An 18429-nucleotide genomic window follows, 5' to 3' on the forward strand; every position below is an offset into this window, starting at 1 on the left:
TGCGTGCGTGCGTGCGTGCGTGCGTGCGTGAGTCCGTGCGGCGAGAGGGGAGGGAGCCGCGGGGGGGGGGGGGGGGGGGAGGGCGCGCGCGCGAGCTGGAAGGGGGCGGGGATTGGTTGCCATGGGAGTGACGTCAAAGTGTGTCGGGGACAGGGAGCGGAGACACGGAAAAGGTCAAACTAAAGGCGAGGAGGAGACGGGGCCGCAGCGGTGCGGGCCGGGACGCGGCCGCCGGGCCGGGCCGGGCCGGGGGGCGAGGCGGGAGGGGAGGCCGGGCCCCGGCCCCCGCGGCGGAGCCGCCCGCCCCTCCGCCCCCCTCACAGGTACGAGCGGCGGCCGCGGCCTCCGGCGGGCGGGGAGGGGAGGGGGGGTAGCGCGCGGCGCCCCCCACACGGCGGCCGTTGGGAGGCGGGCGGCTCCCTGCCCTCCCCTCCCCCCCCCGGCCCCGCACAGCGCGGCTGCCCCGGGCGGCGCGGGGCGAAACTTGTCGTCCTTCCCCCAGCGGGGGGGGGTGGTGAGTCCGCGGAGCGGCGCCCCCCGGCACTGCGGGGCGGCCCAGGGGCCTGCGCCGCGCCCCGCCGCGCCGGCAGCCGCGCCGTCCCCGGGGGCTCCAAGGGCTTCTTCAGCCTCCCCCCCCCGGCTTTGCGTAACTTGCGAGTTGTGTCCCCTCCTCGCTGCACTTTGCCCTTGCCCTGTGGTCTGTAGCGTGACGGAGTGCAGCTCCCCCGGGGCTGGCTTTTCTCTGGTGTGAGAGCTGGGTCACCACCGCGGCAGGCCGCCTAATAATATATATCCCCTTTCCCACAGCAGCCCGGGCTGTGACCGTGGAGAGCAAGGCCCTTGGGCGTGATTTATTTTATTTATTTATTTTTTTTTTAACTCCGGAGTGAGGCTGCTGTTGAGTGCTGGGGGCAGCCTGCTGTCTTTGCACGCTCAGGGAATGATTTAGAGGGGCAAAACGACTTGTTACTGGAAAGCACTAGTTGGCGCCAAGGCAAGCCCAGGTAAAGTTCTCACTTTGCCACAGACTCGCTCTGTGACCTTGGATCGGTCTTTCTGGATCAGTTCTCTGTTTGCTTGTAAATTAGAGGTTGCAGTACTTTCCAAAAAACACACCGTGTGAATAAATTCACTGAAGACTTTGAGATGCTGATTTGCTATGGTAATGGCAGGTACATAGTTATGTTATTCCCCCTATAATAGCATAGATGCTGCCGCCAGGACTCTGTTCTGCTTGCAGAATTTTCCCATAGTAGTTAACCTTGGATGGAGATAGGACACTTCTTTAAAAAGATATTTTAAAATTTGTGATATTGCGTTATGTGCACTGTATCCTTATAGCTTGTGTTTTTATGTAAAGTGTGCTCTAATATGCTTTTAAAGAGCTGAAATTCCATAGTGAAAATAGTTTGTGTGGTTTTTTTCTTCTGTTCACCTATAGCAAAGCTGGTGTCCTCTTCCACTGCAAAGGAAACCTAGTGAACTTCTAATGCAGCTGTATCTCTGATAATTGGCATCTCTGAGTTGTATGATGTTAGATCTGGTGTTTTGGTACAAAAATCAGGGAACAGGAAAAGAAATATTTTGGTATACTTGATTGAAGAAATTACTTCTGGAGTTGATATGTAACTTTGATACCATTTAGTTGTACCTACCAGGGTTGAGTAGTTGCATTAACTGAATACTATCTCCCGGTGCCTCTGTATTTGCAAGAAAATACTAACAGTAGTGACAATAAGTTCATTACATGTGTAATGAAAAATAAACTTTTAATAATTCAGTTCTGGGAACAATATTTACCCTCTCACCTTATGTGATGCTCTTTACAGAAAATCAAATGCCCTAAGTATGCCATAGATAACTTCTATACAGGTGCATTGAACGGTGAAGTACTTACCTGTAAGTGGTTTGCATACTGCTCTAAATAGTTGTGCAGTTGTGCAGTCACTACTGTAACAGGTGAATGCAACCAAGCGCAGAGTTGGAGCTGCTGCTGCTGTTGCCGTGAATACTGACCCAAGCGAGCTAAGCTTTCCCTCTTTCCAGTTTTGCTTTAGACTAGCTTGGCCAGTTAGATTGCTTTTCCTTCTTTTTTTGGCTCTTGTTGTGGAAGGATAAAGAAGCACTAATTGACTGATATCTTAGCCATTTCTAAAATATTTTCAAGTTTGTATGTTCAAGTCAGTATGAAACCTCCATTATCAGTTTTGAAATTAAATAGGAAAGCTGTTATGTGTTGAGAGAAAAGTAATTACAACACTGCTGCTTTTTTTTTTTTTTTAATATATAAATAACAAAACTGGAAGGAGTTGTCTGGAAAAATGGCAATTTGTTGTTAATTCATAATATGTAGGTGCCCTGGAAAAAATCAAATACTCAGTTTCATAGCTTCCCTTAGGCATCTTTAATTTATGCAAGCAGGACTTACTGAGTAACTACTAAGTCTCATTGACCTTAGTAGCTCTGTAGAGGTCATATTTTAACACAGATAAGTTGAGCTTGAACTATATATATGTGTGTGTGTGTGTGTGTGTGTATATATATATATTTTTTTTTTCAGTAAGAATTAGGGACAAGTATGTGTGTACATGACTGCTTGCTTTTTCCACTCTTCCATAACCCTTTCTTTTTTTGTTGTTGTTTAGATTCTTGCATGTAAGTGTTACAATAAATCTAGATGCTTTTTGGATTTATTTCTTTATCTAGCATCTTAATATTAATAGGGAACACTTGCAGGTTTTTTTTAAATTCTTTTCAAGGTCTCAGTAAAACAGAACAAATTGTAAGGTTCAATGAACAGCTGTTAGAAAGACAAGGTTTAGGATTAGAGAAACTTGGCATATGGAAAGCCAGTTTTACCCAAATGTATACAAGTGACATCAGCATTTTTCTGAGCCATTTATGCTGTTCACTTCTGTTGGTTCCCAGCAGTGCCTTGTGTCTTATGTAAGCTTGCACTGTACATCCTGTCCTGCTGTTCTCATGCATGAAAATTCATTGGCATTATCTTCCTGTAGATTTTTTTTTTTGAGTGCTGAATAGCTACTGGCTGCCTGTTGTCTCGAATTTCTACATGCAAATTCTTACAAACATTCTGAAGATATCTATGGCAGGAGCATAATACTGTCCTCCTAGGTGACATCCGAGGAATAACTTGGAGTGAAACACAGCTAGTCCTCCTGCTCCGCTTGGTAATGGGCACTGTAAAGTACTGCAGATATGGAGATAATCGTGTGAGAGAGGAGTTACTGGGAAGAAGTCTTGTTCTGTATTATACGTTGATGGACCACAACTGTAGTTTTGATAGCTGGTGATAAAACAGCCATATAAACTAAAGAATTATGATTTCAGTAGAAGCTCCAGTAAGATTAGGATAGGAAAATAGAGGCTTTTATATTCTGTTACTTGTGCCCTTCTTGTTACAAGGCCTCAGAAAGACTGATGCTGTAAACGTGTTCATGAAGTTAACATTTGGTCATACATAATGAAGATACTGCCGCTTGATGGGTGAAATTGAGGCAAACCCTCCATTATAAGCGTTTAAAAACAAACATTTCTTCTATTTTTCTTGTTTGCTAAATCTAGCTAAAACTTTCTGATGTAAAATCCTGCAGTAATATAATGTTTATAGTTCAATTCAAAGTAAATTGGGCATCTTGAACAATATCTAATGGTTCAGTTTAAAAAAAAAAAAAAAAGTGGTTTTGCTTCTTAAATACTCTTGTATCTTTTGTTAGTGCTCTGCTGGTATTACAGAGCCAAATTCCCGCTCACCTCTCTTAGTGAACTCAGTTGTCCTTGTCTGGCTCCATGGCTTCTGTGGGGGAGTTGTGTTGAATAGCTGAAAAGTTTCCTTGTGAATGCTGATGCAACTCTGGAAGATGTATAGCTCTGTAGGGGAACCGTATACAGAAGGGAAGAGTTGACCTGGAGAAGCACACCTGGATAGCAGTGCAAATATGAAAGGCCTGTGGAAATTCTTGGGGAAAAAAAAAAAAATCATATAATTTTCCGTATGTGATCTGTTCCATACTCCATGGAACAATTCCGCTTTGTGATGGAGAAGCAAGGGGAATATGTAAGACTTGACAAGAAGAATGGCTGTCTGAAAAGGAACAGGTGCAGTGCTTTGACACTTTAAAGCTAAACAAATTCTTGCAAGTGAGCAGTCCTTGCGGAGTTTAAGGAAATTTACTGGTAAAGCATCTAAGAGGGACTTGAATTTTCATTTTTAGTAGGGAATTGAAATATCACTATTGTTCTTTGCATATAAAATGCACAGGCCTTTTTTTTCCCCCTAGTACTTTACTATTTTTGGAGGATATGCAAATGTGTTTTTAAACCATATGCAGAAAGACAGACAGTAATGCAGACATATGCTTTTTAGCATAGACTTATAGCAGCTGTAACAGTAAACCTCTTAAAAACTGTTTCAAAAACACCTGCATGTAGTACATTCAAGCTATTATGGCATTTTATTTTATTTCTTTATAGATATTTATGTGCATATAGAAGTCCATGTATATGTTGTCTTATTCAATAGCCTTTACGTTTTGTAGACACAGGCTAATAAAACATAGCCTGGATTCTTAAATCTGCTAAAATATTTATGAGAAAGTTGGCTCTTGGAAAAAGTTTCCCACAGGATGCAGTGGGTGTCAGGTCTAAAGGTCAGTGGCAGATAAAGTAAAGTGAAGGCTCTTTTTGGATTTGATTTTCTACATTAAAAAAAAAAGTAAATAAGCGTGGAATCTTGCAATGATGCTTCCTAAAGTTCCAAGTGCTTATAGACATTATAGACATTTACAATTCTGTTCCCACTTAAGTTTTCTGTTGAAGACTTTAATATTCTTTTTTTGAGGGGAGCAAAAATATCAGTGCAGTTAATATATTCATGTACTCCTAGCACGGAAGTTCCTGGTGTAAATCAAAAAAGCCAGATGGAGTTTTAAGCAACTGTCGTGTACAACTTAGGAAATGAACATTTCTGATACTAATAAAGAGGCCAGATTGGAAATACATAATTAATCTCAGTGTCCTTTTCAACACGTGATAAGATTTGGCTACGACTGTCATAGCATTAATAGAGACAACTGTCAAAGTTCTGTTAATCAGTAAATTGTTTTCCTAAAATAATGCATGCATTCTTACTCTTGTATAAGAATACTAATCACTAGTAAATATAGAAATATGGTGGAAACTAAACATGAGTGGTGGTAGACTTGTTCTTGAATCTACTGTTATAAATCATATATTTGTATATTTTTATATATATTTTTGAAACTGGTTGTGTGTGTGTATAAATATATTTTTAATTACGTAGCAAACCATTCTCTCCAAGTGGAGTCAATTTGAAATGGCAGGACTAAGGAGCCCCAGGGAGCAATCTTGCAATTAAGTTTATTCATTGTGTATGTCAATGACCTGGAAGAAGTGTGCAGTAAGGTGCTAAAAAAATGCTTATGAGATGGCACAAGGTCTGTGTCAGAGACAGAAAGGAGGAGGAGTGGGCAGATGGCAGTCAGTACAAAACAGGTGAATAATCAGATTGAGAACAAGCTGACTAGACTATCCAAGTATGCTGCTTGCACACTACTTGCATTTTGTTTTAGACAGTGTGATGGGATTTTTTAATTTTTTTTAAATGTGATCTGTAGAACAGAGAGGTAAAAAAACTTGTGGCTGGAAACACATAATGGTGGAAACATTGTAAGGGGGAGCTTCTGGAATGGTAGTGAACTTCAGGATAGCTGCAAAAACTTTGACCTAGAATTCTATCTGGACTGAAAAACCTTTAAAAACTGTTCAGTTTGTAGACTTCATATGCAAATTTATTCATATTTATCTTTGGCATACATAACATGGAATAATATTAAAATGCTCTTTAATCTTGGTGCCTGGATAGTACAGTTTTGCTGTGCTACAAAAGATGTTTTTGAAACTGTGTAGAGATAGTAAGACATGCATTTGTGATATTTTGCATATATAATTTGTTTTATTTAGCTATCTTGAAAACTTTTGGATAGCTGTCTAGCCTAACTGTTCATTGCCTAGCTCCATGATCTTTTCCAGTTTATCTTGCACGCACTATTGGAATGGTGAAGGTAAAGAAAAACAAAGGACTACTTGTAGTGGTGAATAATTGGTCTCTTAATCCTTAGCATTGTGCTAGGTGTTATACCAAAAACCCTCCTCCTCCTTCCCCTCCAGTTCCTGCTTCAAAAAGGCTGCAATTTCAATTAAGTAATAGTAAAGGCCTACAGATGGAGGAGAGTGTATTGAGATTCTATTGATCAGCATGATGGATGATTTTATAAACACAATAGCAATCCCAGTCTTTCCTTTTGTATTTGTTTCAAAATGTTTGTGTGGGTTTTTTTGTTTGTTTTTTCTTTTTTTAGGGAGTTCCATAGGTTACAGCAGCAGTGAACTGGTCTACTTGGAGAATGCCCTACTACCTGCAAATAGGGGTTGCTTTGTCTGAGCTGGCACTTAATGAGAAGAAGCACAACCCACCCAGCTTAAAATTTATTTGATACGGATAAGTTTTCTGTGCTTGAAGTTAAATGTTAGTATCAGCTTGCTCTTTGTATACTGTCTTCTCAATATGCCTCAGTTTGAATGACACCAGTAAAGAGTTTTAACTGCATGAGAAAGTTGAGGGAACTAGGTCTACATTTCTGCAGAAGTGAAGGTTATAAAGATAAAGGAAAAAAAGATTAAAATATTCACAAGAAATGCCCTAGATAAGATTGTTTCATGTCTTAGGGCATATTGAATCCTGTGGGAATGAGGAAGCTAAAATACTAAAAGGCTGTTTAATTCTTATGTTTCACACTGAATCAACACTGTGTTAGAATTCAAAGTGGTATTAGTGGAATCTGTAAGACCTTACTGTGGCATTTCTATGTACAGAATATAGAGGTAAAATAAGCCTGAAATGGGTCTTTTGCTGGGTAAGAACGATGTAGAGAATTGAACATTAGAGGCTTAACGTTAGTATAATAAATCAAAATGCCAGATGACCCTCTGAGGACTTTTTTCATCCATTCACTTCATTGTTCTCTCTGCAGATATAGCACAGTTCAATCAAATGCAGAGTCGTCATTGTTCTGGGGTTTAAAGTGTTTCTGAAGACCGAGCACTTTCCTGGGCTTTTTTTTTGTTTGTTTTTATACAACTACTCAGTTGGTCATTCAGAATGTTTAATGCACTAGCTGAATAATTTTATTTGCAGAAGTCATAGTGTGAGTCCACAGGTTTGGGAGAGCTGTGAGGAATATCGTGTACTGTTGATGACCTTACAGAAAAGGCTCAAATTTGTACCTTCTGGAAACTACTCTTTCCTGAAGCTGATGCTTGGCAACAGAAGATGCCCCGCTGACCCTTTGCAGCTTGGCAGAAAATGCTCCTTAGTGTGTGAGCCTAAGCCTGTACCCTATATCCCAGGGTACAAATTGCTCAGGGCTGCTGGCACAGAGGTGTGTTTTTTTTGTTTTGTTTTGTTTTGTTTTTAAACCTTCACCAAACTGTCTCCTTTTCTCATATCCTCAGCACCAAGCAAACATAATGGTAAAATAGAGTTAGTTATTCAATGAGATATGAATTGGAAGCAAAAAGTTAAAAGTAGAACGTATTGAAAACTCACTTCTGGTTTAAATTTAAGCAAGTGATGACCTCTCTAGCTGTTTAGCTGCTCTTACTGAGAATTTCTAAGATGCATCTCAGCTGTTGGACCTGGGGAGTCAGTGCTCATAGTAACAGTCTGTCATCAATGTTGGCTTTGGTTAGGTATTTAAAGTTATGGAGGCATATTTTATCTCTTTGGCTATTGATGAGGTGCTATGAGTTTTCCATCTCAACTTCCTTCCTGTGTTCTTTCCTTATCCTTACTAGTGTTGTGGTGGGGTTGTAAAAATTGCATAATGTTCATGGTTCTTCCAAGCTGGGCACCTTTGTGCTTAAAGGCTGCTTTTTTTATCCCTATTCAGTCTGCCTGCTCCATATTTGATATGCATCATTATTTTTACATGTATATTTATGTATATTTTTACTATATAGCCCATATAATGGGTTTTGTTAACCTCTTGTTTTCCCAGCAGTTTCTAGCTCTCTATAGAGACCGTGTATGATGTAGTGTCATCACTGCTGGTAAGCCTTGTTACTAGATGATCTGACTGCGTGGTGACTGTGTTTGCAAATGTTCTCCCTCATCACTGCCCTTAGTCTACTTCTGTTGGGATTCTACTTATTTTAAATTATTGTTCAGGAAATTAAAGCAGTAAAACTTCTTACCTCAGTGTTGCATCCTTTTCTGGAAGGATGACTAAATGTTTTTCCAGTTAATTTTTCTTGTCTTAATTTAAAGCTAGCTCAGTTTTAATATTAGTGTTTCAGGCAGGTATGTATGTTATCCAGATGAGACAAATACGGTTTATTTCAGGAATGTTTTTCCTGATGGTGGTTCTGTGAGCCTAACCCTCTGATCCCTCTCTAGGTCAAGGACACCTTCATTTTAACATAGCCCTCCACCGTGGGAAAACTAAGCTGTCTGCTGACAGGATCAGGCACTTTCAGGTGGATTCAGGTCACTGGAACATTGGGAATGTTCTGGTATCAGGGAATTTAGTTCTTTATTCTTTTGCAACCTGTCCCTCATCCATTCTGAAGATATCAAGAGTACTTCAAGGAAATATTAAGGCAACTTAAGGTGACTCCTTGAGCTTTATGAAGACCAGTATACTCTATCTGTAGGCTTTATAACAGGAAAAAAAAAGCTGCAGCCCTCAATAGAGCTAGCCATGTTCAAAACTTGAATCAGCCATGAGGAAAAGATATTCTTTTAACAAGGAAACTTGTGATGTTTTATTTACTGAAAATACGCATCTGTCTATTTCAACTCTTCTCCCTCTCCCCTATTTTTTAATTTGTATCTGTAACTTCTAAAATGGGTTGCCAGATCTGATGCAATGTTTTTTGGTGTGACCAATTGTGAAACAAATGTAATAGTTGATATCCTCAGATACTATGTGCTTAGGCATCGTTATCTGATCCTGTATTTCTCATTTAATTCCAACCTGTACCAATGCCTTGAGTTCAAAAGCTTAATCAGAATTTTAAAATGACTTTTTTCATTTTGAATGTGGTGACTAATTGACTTGTCTTGATAAACATACTGCTTGGCTTGGGAACTGCAAAGCTGGTTGTTCAGTTAAAAGGCAGTTTATGCCAAATATTAACTAGCGGCAGTAAAATCTCAGGAAAGAAAGATGAATAAATGTACTTAAACATTCCTTGTTTCTAACAAACTGATTGAAGTTGTGATTTTGTATGTTAACATGAGGTTGCATATTATAATATCAGGAAGAACTGCTGGCCTGTTTGTTGCTGGTTTTTACACACCACCAATTTCAGTGTGAAGTTCCTTGTCATTATAGTTAATGATATCTGACTTTAATTCTTGCTTATCTCCATATTAAAAATGAGATCTTATTTACACAGCTTGAGCTGTTGTTATGCATAGTCTTACTTTTACATTTCACTTAACAGTACCAGGCATCCAAATAAAACCAGGTCTTTGCTACAGTTTCTGAAGATTGTTAATCATTAATTTATAACAAGGTCTGTGTTTTTATATAGTTTTTTTTTTAAGTGAAAAGGGGAATGTTTTCATAAGTCAACTACTGTGAAATAAAAATTGTATTCACCTTTTTGTTTAGCTTATAATATGCTTTTAATTTGAACTGTGTGGCTGCCTGCTTCAGCCTTTACTTCTCCCCGTAGAAGCAAAAAGGTATTTTAGCTTTCTTGTTAATATTTGCACAGATAGGTGTTTCAGATCATTAGAGACTGAAGCATTGTGTTGTACAGGTTATTGGTAATTCTGTGACATTTTCTATCTTTTAAACTATTGTTTTCAGTTGGAGACTATAATTAGTTTGAAGAATTCGACTTTTAAATAGTACTCAAATTATTAAGTTGGGATTTAAAAGACAATGTGAGATTTTTTTTTGCATGTGGAAAGCTTGCTTCATGGCAAATATTGCCAGCTCAGCACATGCTCTTGATATGTTGCTGTGATCGTGTGTTCATTAACGTGATATTCCCAGTTTATTCAGCAGGCATTAACATGCTGACTTTAAGACAAGCAAAACCCCACTTTACTGTAACAGTGATGGTACAGCAGTAGTTTAACTTCATTCTTCCAACTTTTTTTTTCCCTTTCCGCTTCTTTGTGTGACCTTTTCCTTGCGTTTAAGTGGGGTCTAATGCAGTTAACTTCTGGTGAGTCTGGGGAAAGATGGGCAGCTTGTCTGTGTTTAAGTTTATTTTTTTACATTGACTGGAAGTCTGTATTTGTGAAATTTCCTGAAGTCTTCCCCTATTGTGCAGGTTAACATTTTAGTTAACTTTTTAAACAAAACATCTTTTTCCTGCTCAATAACTGTTTTTTGCTGATGCTCATTATTTTGGTATCAATTACATTTTTATATTTCATATTGAAAGAAAGATCACAAGCTCCACCTGAAATGATTTTGAAAACTGAATGACTTCTTGAGGGGTGTCCTTGATGTTCTTATTACATTTCTGTTTAGCTAATACGATTTCCACTAACTTCTGTTTGAGGTGCAACCTTCTTGCAAAACTAGCTGAGAAGTTGCAGTTAAACACTCAAATGAAGAATAAAAGTAGCAGATATCTATAATAAGTGCTTTCAGTAACTTGTCCTGCGCTTGCATATAAACACACTGTGGAAGAGGCTGGGGGAGGTAGCTGATTCACAAGTTGAGTCAATCTCCAAACACCTTGAAAGTTTACTTCAGTTACCTATACTGCTTTCTTTGGCATTAAAAAAAAAAAAAAGTGCTTGAAACAGATGATTAACAGATCCCTTGTAGTAAACTGAATGAACACACCTTTCAGATTTTTCAACATGTGAAATAAGTCTTATGTACTGCAGCATTCTTGCCCTTCAAACCTTTTCCAGTGAACATCATCTAGGCTGACCAGAGTAAGGCAGATTCCTATGAGGAACCAAAGTTTTTCTTACCTTTTTTGTTTTTTTTGTAATTACATTATTCTTTTTTCATCTATAAAGGTGCTGAAATGAGGTGGTATGGCAGCATTGTTTCTCTCTTTTTTGTTTTTTTTTGTTTTTTTTTGTTTTGTGGTTCACTTGTGTTGGGTAGATACTTGCTTTTTAATGAGATTTTATTTTGCGCTCTAGGAAAGTTCACTTTAAAATCTTCTTAAAATCAAATTTATCATGCAGAAACTCCAAACTTAATGATATTCATGTGTGGGACTTTTAGGCTCCACTTCTGGACTTGGTTTGCCTCTCTTAAACTTTTCCACAGATCTCCACCCTTGACTATAACTAATGTTAATGTATTAATAGTTGGCCAGCTACTAAAAGAGGAGTAAGCCACATCCTTGGTTAGTGGGTTTCACAAATTATTTTTCAAGAATGTTAGTATTCAGAAATAGATTACGTTCCCAAGTTCTTGAAGAGAGTTTTTTGCTTTAGGTGTTTTAAATGCTGCTGTATATTCAGAAAGTTTTTTATTTTTGCCTTTTTTTTATTTGTCTCTCTCTATTAAGGTAAAGATGCTTTCCTGGCTCGTCTGTACTGTCTTCATACCAGCAGGTGGAGCATTGGTAGCATAAGACAGATTTCCAGCATTAAGTTAAAGGTGTTTGGCAGGAAAATAGCCCCTCTAGTATTCAGAAAAAGCAATTGCTGTATAAGTCCTGCTCAGTTGATTTCCATGGAGTTGGAGTCTGCTCACTGTGTTTGGTGTAGAGTTCTGCGGAAGCAGTTCCATGTTAACAAACAACTATCGGAAGAGTTTTCAGAGACTTGTAATTGGGGTGGGCTTTCATACAGAGAGTGAAAGTCAACTTAATGTTTCTCTATTGGTTCTTTTAAGTGTCAGTTTTGTGTTGCAAAGCATTGAAGCTACATCTAAATAGTTTTAAAATTATTATTACCTTTAATATAAGGTAACATGATTTTGCCAAACTTATTATTATTATTTTTTAAGTGTTTAGCACCTTCCCTGTATTTTATTTCTTTTCCACCGTGGTAGCTATTTATTGTGTCTCCGTAAGTAAGATATATGGTACACTTTATATTGTTAGTTCTCCACTCAAAATATTGGTACAAGAGGTCTTAAGTATCGTTATCTTTTTCTAGTAGGTGGAGGGAGGGGTTTGTGTTGTGGTTTCACAATTTGCCTATATTGATCTAACACTATACTGCCACCAAAACAGGCAGTCCTGCCCTATACATTTCCTTCTTACTGTCAGTGCTAAGGATTGTCCTGCCGTCCTGTCAGTTAATCCAGTATTTAATTTTCTGCTACAGCAGAAAACTAATCTTCCTTTTTTCTTTTTTTTTCCTCTTTTCCAGGAGTAGTTTGCAGCTAGATATGGTGATTGGCCTAACCAACTTGCATCATGAAATTGTAAAACTCCTAATACAGTGCAGGGGAGAGAGAGAGATTGAGACTGCTCCTCTGCTACTGCGCTCTTACTGTGATCAACTCTGACCATCCTAAAATTGCACCAGTGATCTCTGTAGTACGTGTGGCTGTGAGTATTCCTGTAGTAGTCTTTTCATATCTTTAACTCTTGCACAGTGACCATCCCAAGTTATACTAAGTAATGTTCCTATTACATGGTCAGTTCCTATTAGAGGTGTGACCAAGAACTCAAGTGCAGTTTTTGTATTCATGTGTTACTCTGTTTTTTGTAGACATGCGTAAATTTTAGGTGTTCAGGTTCGGTGACTTAAAGTTCAGCTAATAAAAACTAAGGATTAGCTCTGGAATAACTTTGCATTATCACCTCCAGAATGCCTATCTCCATAGGCTGAATAGCAACTTTGTTTGCTGCCTACCTTAGTTTTATCTAAGAAATTGATTTTTTTTTTTCTTGTGGTCCTCGTATGAAGAGCAAAGGGGGTAAAAAGATTAATCTTAAATAGTTTTCACTGTTTGAGAGAATACTTTGAAATGATGTGTAGTAAATACGGTGAAATTTTTGGAAATGCTGCTCGGAGAAGGGCTCTCCAAATCGTAAAAATGGTTCTGACTGGATAGTGTCTGGAGAGCCAGGTTTCATTTGTGGATGCTTTTTGTTTGTATTTTTTTTTGTTCTGTTTTTTTTCCCTCCCTTGATGTTGTCAACATGTATATGAGCCCCAGAAGGGACCTGTATGTTTCCAGCTTCTTCAGAAAATCAGCTGCATAAGTACCATTTTAGAAGACTTTCATGTACTATACTTCTCTCATACTGCTGACCCCTAAAGCTAGCAGATTATTTTCTGTTTGAAAACAAAGAGCATCTTGCAGGAAGACTATTTCTTGGGTTACTCTTCTGCTGTTTTCATGAGTTCAGTCAGCTTGTGTAGTTATATAAATACAAGAGTTGGCTTAAGGTGAATGATATCAGTGTGTGTGTGTGGGGGTGGAAATAGGTGGAAGAGGGTTTTGCAGATCTCCTGTTTCAGTAATGCCTTAAACCGTATTAATAGTTTCCTGCATAATGAAACCCTGCACTGGGGTATTATTTGAATTTGGGATAGGAACTCCTTTCTTTCATTAGATCAGCAATACAAATTGTTCTCCTCCATTTCCTTTACTTCTGGAGCTCATTGGCCATCTCACTGAAGTGATTCCACTTGCCCAACAGTTGAAAGGTCATTTAGTGAACTACATCCATGTTTTAATTTGGATCAGGAATGCAATTTTGACACAAGTATTCTGATGGTCTTCAATTACTGTTCTGCAGTTTGTCTTGTGGAGTATACAAAGTGGATTCCTTTTGGATGAAACATTTGGAAGATGTCCTTCTGATTTCTGCCTCATGCATTCAGACTAAGGGCATTTAGACCATGGATAGGACTAGAGCTAACTTTGGATTAAGACCTTCTGGAGTACATGTAGTTTGCATTTTGTATCTTTTAGCACTAATTGTTTTGTTTTGCAGAACAGGACTGTAATGTCAAATGAACGTGGAGACCTAGGTACCCCCTTCAGCAAACTGTTTTTCTGTATTGCACTGAGTTGTTCCTTAATGTTTGCAGTCCTGTGAGTAAGTAGTAGGAACCAGTTTTCCTACTCCTAAGGCCAAACTACTTGCGTATTGTAAATGGTTTAATTCTGGTTATCAGCAAAGCTCTGCACTTGTATGGTAACACATGAACAGTTTGGTAGGTCATACTATATTATGTTTAGTTCTGTATTTAGTTTCTATACTTAGGTTTTTTTTATGGTTTGAAAAGTGATATTTAATACCAGAAGGAAACAAAATTGAGATTTACTAGGGAAAACAGAGACTTGAAATCTGTAGTCTGTCCTTAAATGTAGGACTTCCTTGTATATTGTTTGAGAGAGTATTATTGTTTAATTTCTTTTAAATTTCTTGTTCAAAATTGTCTTGTGGGAAACAGTACTGCATTTTTTAAGTTTAGGGTAGCTTCCTCAAACAAGCTAACTGAAAATATCTTTCTTGTTGCTTGGCATAATGTTATATATAATACTGGCATAAAATAATTATCTTGAAGTTTTTGTGGAGGAGTATTGAGTAATCATCAAAGGTGATCTTGGGATAGTGTTTGGCAGCTTATTCAATTCAGTAGCTTTAAGTATGCAACTTGTATTTACTCTTTAGCTTATTTTTTAATGTATTTGAAACTTGTAAATTAAAATAGTCTTGCCGTTAAATATTTGCGACCCCAAAACTTTTGGGACTATGTACTGTGACTATTTGAGATGCTCAAAATGTAGTCTAGATTGATGGTACCACTTGGCTATTTATAGGAAAGGCTGTGCTGATGTCATCTATGGATAATTCTTTTTCCAAAGATGATTCAGTTCAGCATCGTGCCTGAGGGTGATTGTTTAAACAAGGTCATGGTTACTTGAAGCAGATCACAGTGGTTAGGTCATACAATTGCAAGAATGCTGGTTGGAAGGGACCTCTGGAGGTCTCTGGTGCAACCCCTTGTTCAAAGCAGGGCTATAACTAGCACTTGATGGTGAGACAAAGCTGCAGCTGAGTCCAAGTCTTGGAAAGCCTGAAGGAAAGAGAATCCACAGCCCTTCTGCGGGAAGGGAAGCCTGTTCCCGTGCCCCACCACGCTCCTAGTGAAAACATTTTTCATCGCATGCAACCTGAACCCTCCAGGCTGCGTTTTGTGGCTGTTGCTCCTTCTTGGTTCCTCCTTCTGCCACCGCTGAGAAAGCGTTTGGCTCTGCTGTCCTTGTCGCTGCCCTCCTGGTAGCTGTAGAGAGGTCTGAGGTGGTCGCTAGCCTTCTCTTTGTCAGGCGAAAGAGGCCCGTCTGCCTTCAGCTGTGCCCGTGGGTGCTGTCCTGTAGGGGCATGGTCAGCGTGGCAGGGCTGTGCTGGACCCTGCCTGGTTCCTCCGCATCCTTCTTGCCTTGGGGGGGTCTCGGCGGTGGGCCCAGTATTTGCAGAGTGACCTTGCCGGCGGTGGGTGTGGGGTTGTGTGTGTGTGAGGGGACAAGTTCCTGCGAGCTGCCGGCTGCCCTGCTCCTGCCGCGGTGTCGCGTGCGATTTGCCTTGGCCACGGTGAGGCGTTGGCTCCCGTTTCACCTGGCTTCTCCTCACGCCTGGGTCCTTTCTAGCAGGGCTGGGGTTATTCTGTCCTGGGTGCAGAGCTTTGCGCTTGTGCTTATTGAAGCCAGGGAGGTTTCTTTTGGCCCCGTGCTCGCGTTTCTCAGGGTCTTTCTCTCTCAGCCTTATCTTGCTGCCATTCACTGTGTCAACCTCCTTCTTCCCTCCTCCCTCCAGTGCGTTATCCTTTGGCAGTTTGCTGAGCGTGTGCTCTGGTCCTCATCCTGGCTGCGAATGGGTATGTTTGGACGCCACCGTTGGCCCTGGACATTTAGCCTTTGCTTACAACCCTGAGAAACGGCAATCCAGGCAGTTGTTCGGCTCACCTTCCCTTCTGCTAGTTGAGCTCCTGCTTCCTCAGCTTCCAGGTGAGGCTGCAGTGGGAGACTGTCAAAAGCTGTACTAAAGTCCAAGTGTGTCACATGCACCATTCAACCTTCAAAATAGCTTGCATCATATGAGCTTTGTCTGTCATTTGATAAATCTTTGTTAACTGTTTGTGATTATCTTCCTGTCCATATATTTAGAAATGAATTCCATGTAGGGTGTTCTGTACTTCTTCCAGATGCTGAGGTTAAGCTGAACATCCCTTTTTTGCCTTCCACTTCCACATCAGGAACCTTTCCTGAGTGTCTCGACATTTTTTTGTAGGTGACACTGATAATTCTGTCAATAATACAGTAAAAGAGTAGTAATGTTTTAGGTAGCTGGGAGACAAAAGTCTTTTTAAAAAAAAAAAAAAAAAAGAAAGAAAATCATAGATTGTCTTGTCCTTATTTAGAAAATCTTTTTCCAGCTAAAAGCTCATTTCTGTCTTTTCCAAAATAAACTGTGGCTATATAATTGCCGTTCCTTCCTATTGTAGTCCAGTAGCTAAATGGCAAATGTTACCTTGTTCCAAGTAGGGAAATATGACTGAAATGCATCGAGTAGACTGTTAATATGTCAGAAGTATTTTTTTTAATTTCTTTTTATAGTTGAAATTATTTAAGGAGGTGGTGGTTTGATTCTAGAGTAAATGTTTAAGTGAGAAATACTGTGAAAGTAATAATTTCCTAAGTATGTTTGTCAGATCTTATGTAAGATTGATTTGAGAACATGGAGAAGTGTTTTGAAAATCAACTTTATTTGCCACCGTATTATGTATCTTTCCAGCTACTGTCACTAAACTCTGAAAACTCACTTCCCAAAAAGGACTTGTTCAGATCTACATTTTAAGTAGAGTTAATAGTTCTGTGAGTGGTTGAAAAAGTTTTTTTTCATGTGGGTTTTTTGTTTTGTTTGTGAATTGATTGATGCTCAAATAGATGCCATGATTTCATGCTGTTCTTGTGTGGACTGTTTCCTTTGGGGAAGGAGGCTGTATGTATGTACTTAAAAGAATTGGCCTCTTGGGTATTGCTGCAAAACAAATAATTAACATTTTTATGAACTTATGCATAAAAGGACAAAGATGCTTTGTAAAACCGAATGCCACACGCTTATCTGATGTTCATGACTTGCATGCCTGCTGGGATAAGCCTATTTTCTTTGAAGTAATTTGAAAACTATATATACTTTGCTTGGAGCAAGGTTAGGACTGATACTGCTATACAGATGGTTTCTTGGTCCAATATCCTTCAGGATTTAATTGCAATGGAGGAGCTGAACTGTACTTCAGCATATATTTCCCCTGCTATGTGTTGCAACACTGCAGTTTGTTACTGTAGCCTGTAGATTGCAGTCAGTCTCAGACTGTGCTTTCTGAACTTGAATGTCAGAATGCCAGAACTTGTCACATTTGTAACTAAATTAATTTCCAAGAATTGGAATATGTTTTAAGGGCAGTCCTCTGTGAACAGAAATACTTGAGTTCCTTCTAGATCTCTTGGTGGCCTGGCCCAACTTGCTGCATATTTCCTCACCAGCTTCTTCCAGCAGTATAGTAGAATGGTCTAGACCTAATTGTCAGACTGCTAATATTAACAGGCCATCCAAATGTGTCCTCACTTGGGAGAGGTAAGCTAAGGGCTTTTGTAGTCTAAACATGCCCTGTGCAGTTCTCAAATTTATACTTCAACTCTGTGCCTGTTGATTATAATACTAGTGGTATTCTTCAGTGTTACATGGAACAATTTTTGGCAGTTAATATCACCAGAGAATTATAGTTGCAAATGTTAGTGAAAAATCGTTAACTGAAGAAGGAGGCATGTCCTGAAGGTGTCATTGTTTTTGAGTTTCCTGCAGCCAGCTCTGTGGATGCCTACTCAAAAAAAAAAAAAAAAAAGGGGGGGGGGGGAACCACTAACAAATAATGTATTTATATAGCTTTCCTAGTCTTTATCTTTCAGGGGAATTTTGTCCATTTACACTTAGTCATATTTGAGTTGGCAGACACAGAGCCCTTAAACAGTTTAGGAAACTTTTTCTACTGGAAATATTAAGGACTGAAAGATTCATATGCAGGTTAACTTTTTACTGATGGAGCTCTTGATCTTACTGCAAAATGCATCCATTAAGTGTGTCCTTTATGTTTTTATTTGTTGTCAAGTTTTAGGGTTGTTTTCTGCCCTCCTGCTTCTACATCCTGCACTCTTTAAAAGAGGTGATCAGATGAACTGTTGCATATTTAGTAGTGTGAACTTTCTTTTTAATTTCCAGATTGCGTACAAGATGCAGGTGGTCACCCAAAGATGACTTTAAAAGAAAGAGCTCGTTTGCTACGTATACATTTGTTCTGGACCAGAAATGTTGGTTACCCACAGTCTGCCTCTTCTTCTCTGAAGGTACAAATTGAGAAATGAAAGA

At 39.3% G+C, this 18429-nt stretch overlaps 1 protein-coding gene across 3 annotated transcripts in view; it reads left to right on the forward strand.

The window, feature by feature from the left end:
* The first annotated feature begins 250 nt into the window (after positions 1-250).
* The window catches only part of ZFAT (zinc finger and AT-hook domain containing), a 144461-nt gene continuing 126282 nt past the window's right edge, over positions 251-18429 (forward strand). The window contains exons 1-3 of one of the 3 annotated variants that reach the window (XM_067290126.1): positions 251-323; positions 12413-12594; positions 18283-18407. The gene's annotated coding sequence lies outside the window, so the exon portion shown is untranslated. Of the gene's footprint in view, positions 324-12412; positions 12595-15992; positions 16011-18282; positions 18408-18429 lie in introns of those variants that run through there. The other 2 variants (XM_067290127.1, XM_067290130.1) reach the window with 2 other exon arrangements.

This window comes from Apteryx mantelli, chromosome 2 (genome assembly GCF_036417845.1).
Source record: "Apteryx mantelli isolate bAptMan1 chromosome 2, bAptMan1.hap1, whole genome shotgun sequence".
NCBI classification, from domain to species: domain Eukaryota; kingdom Metazoa; phylum Chordata; class Aves; order Apterygiformes; family Apterygidae; genus Apteryx; species Apteryx mantelli.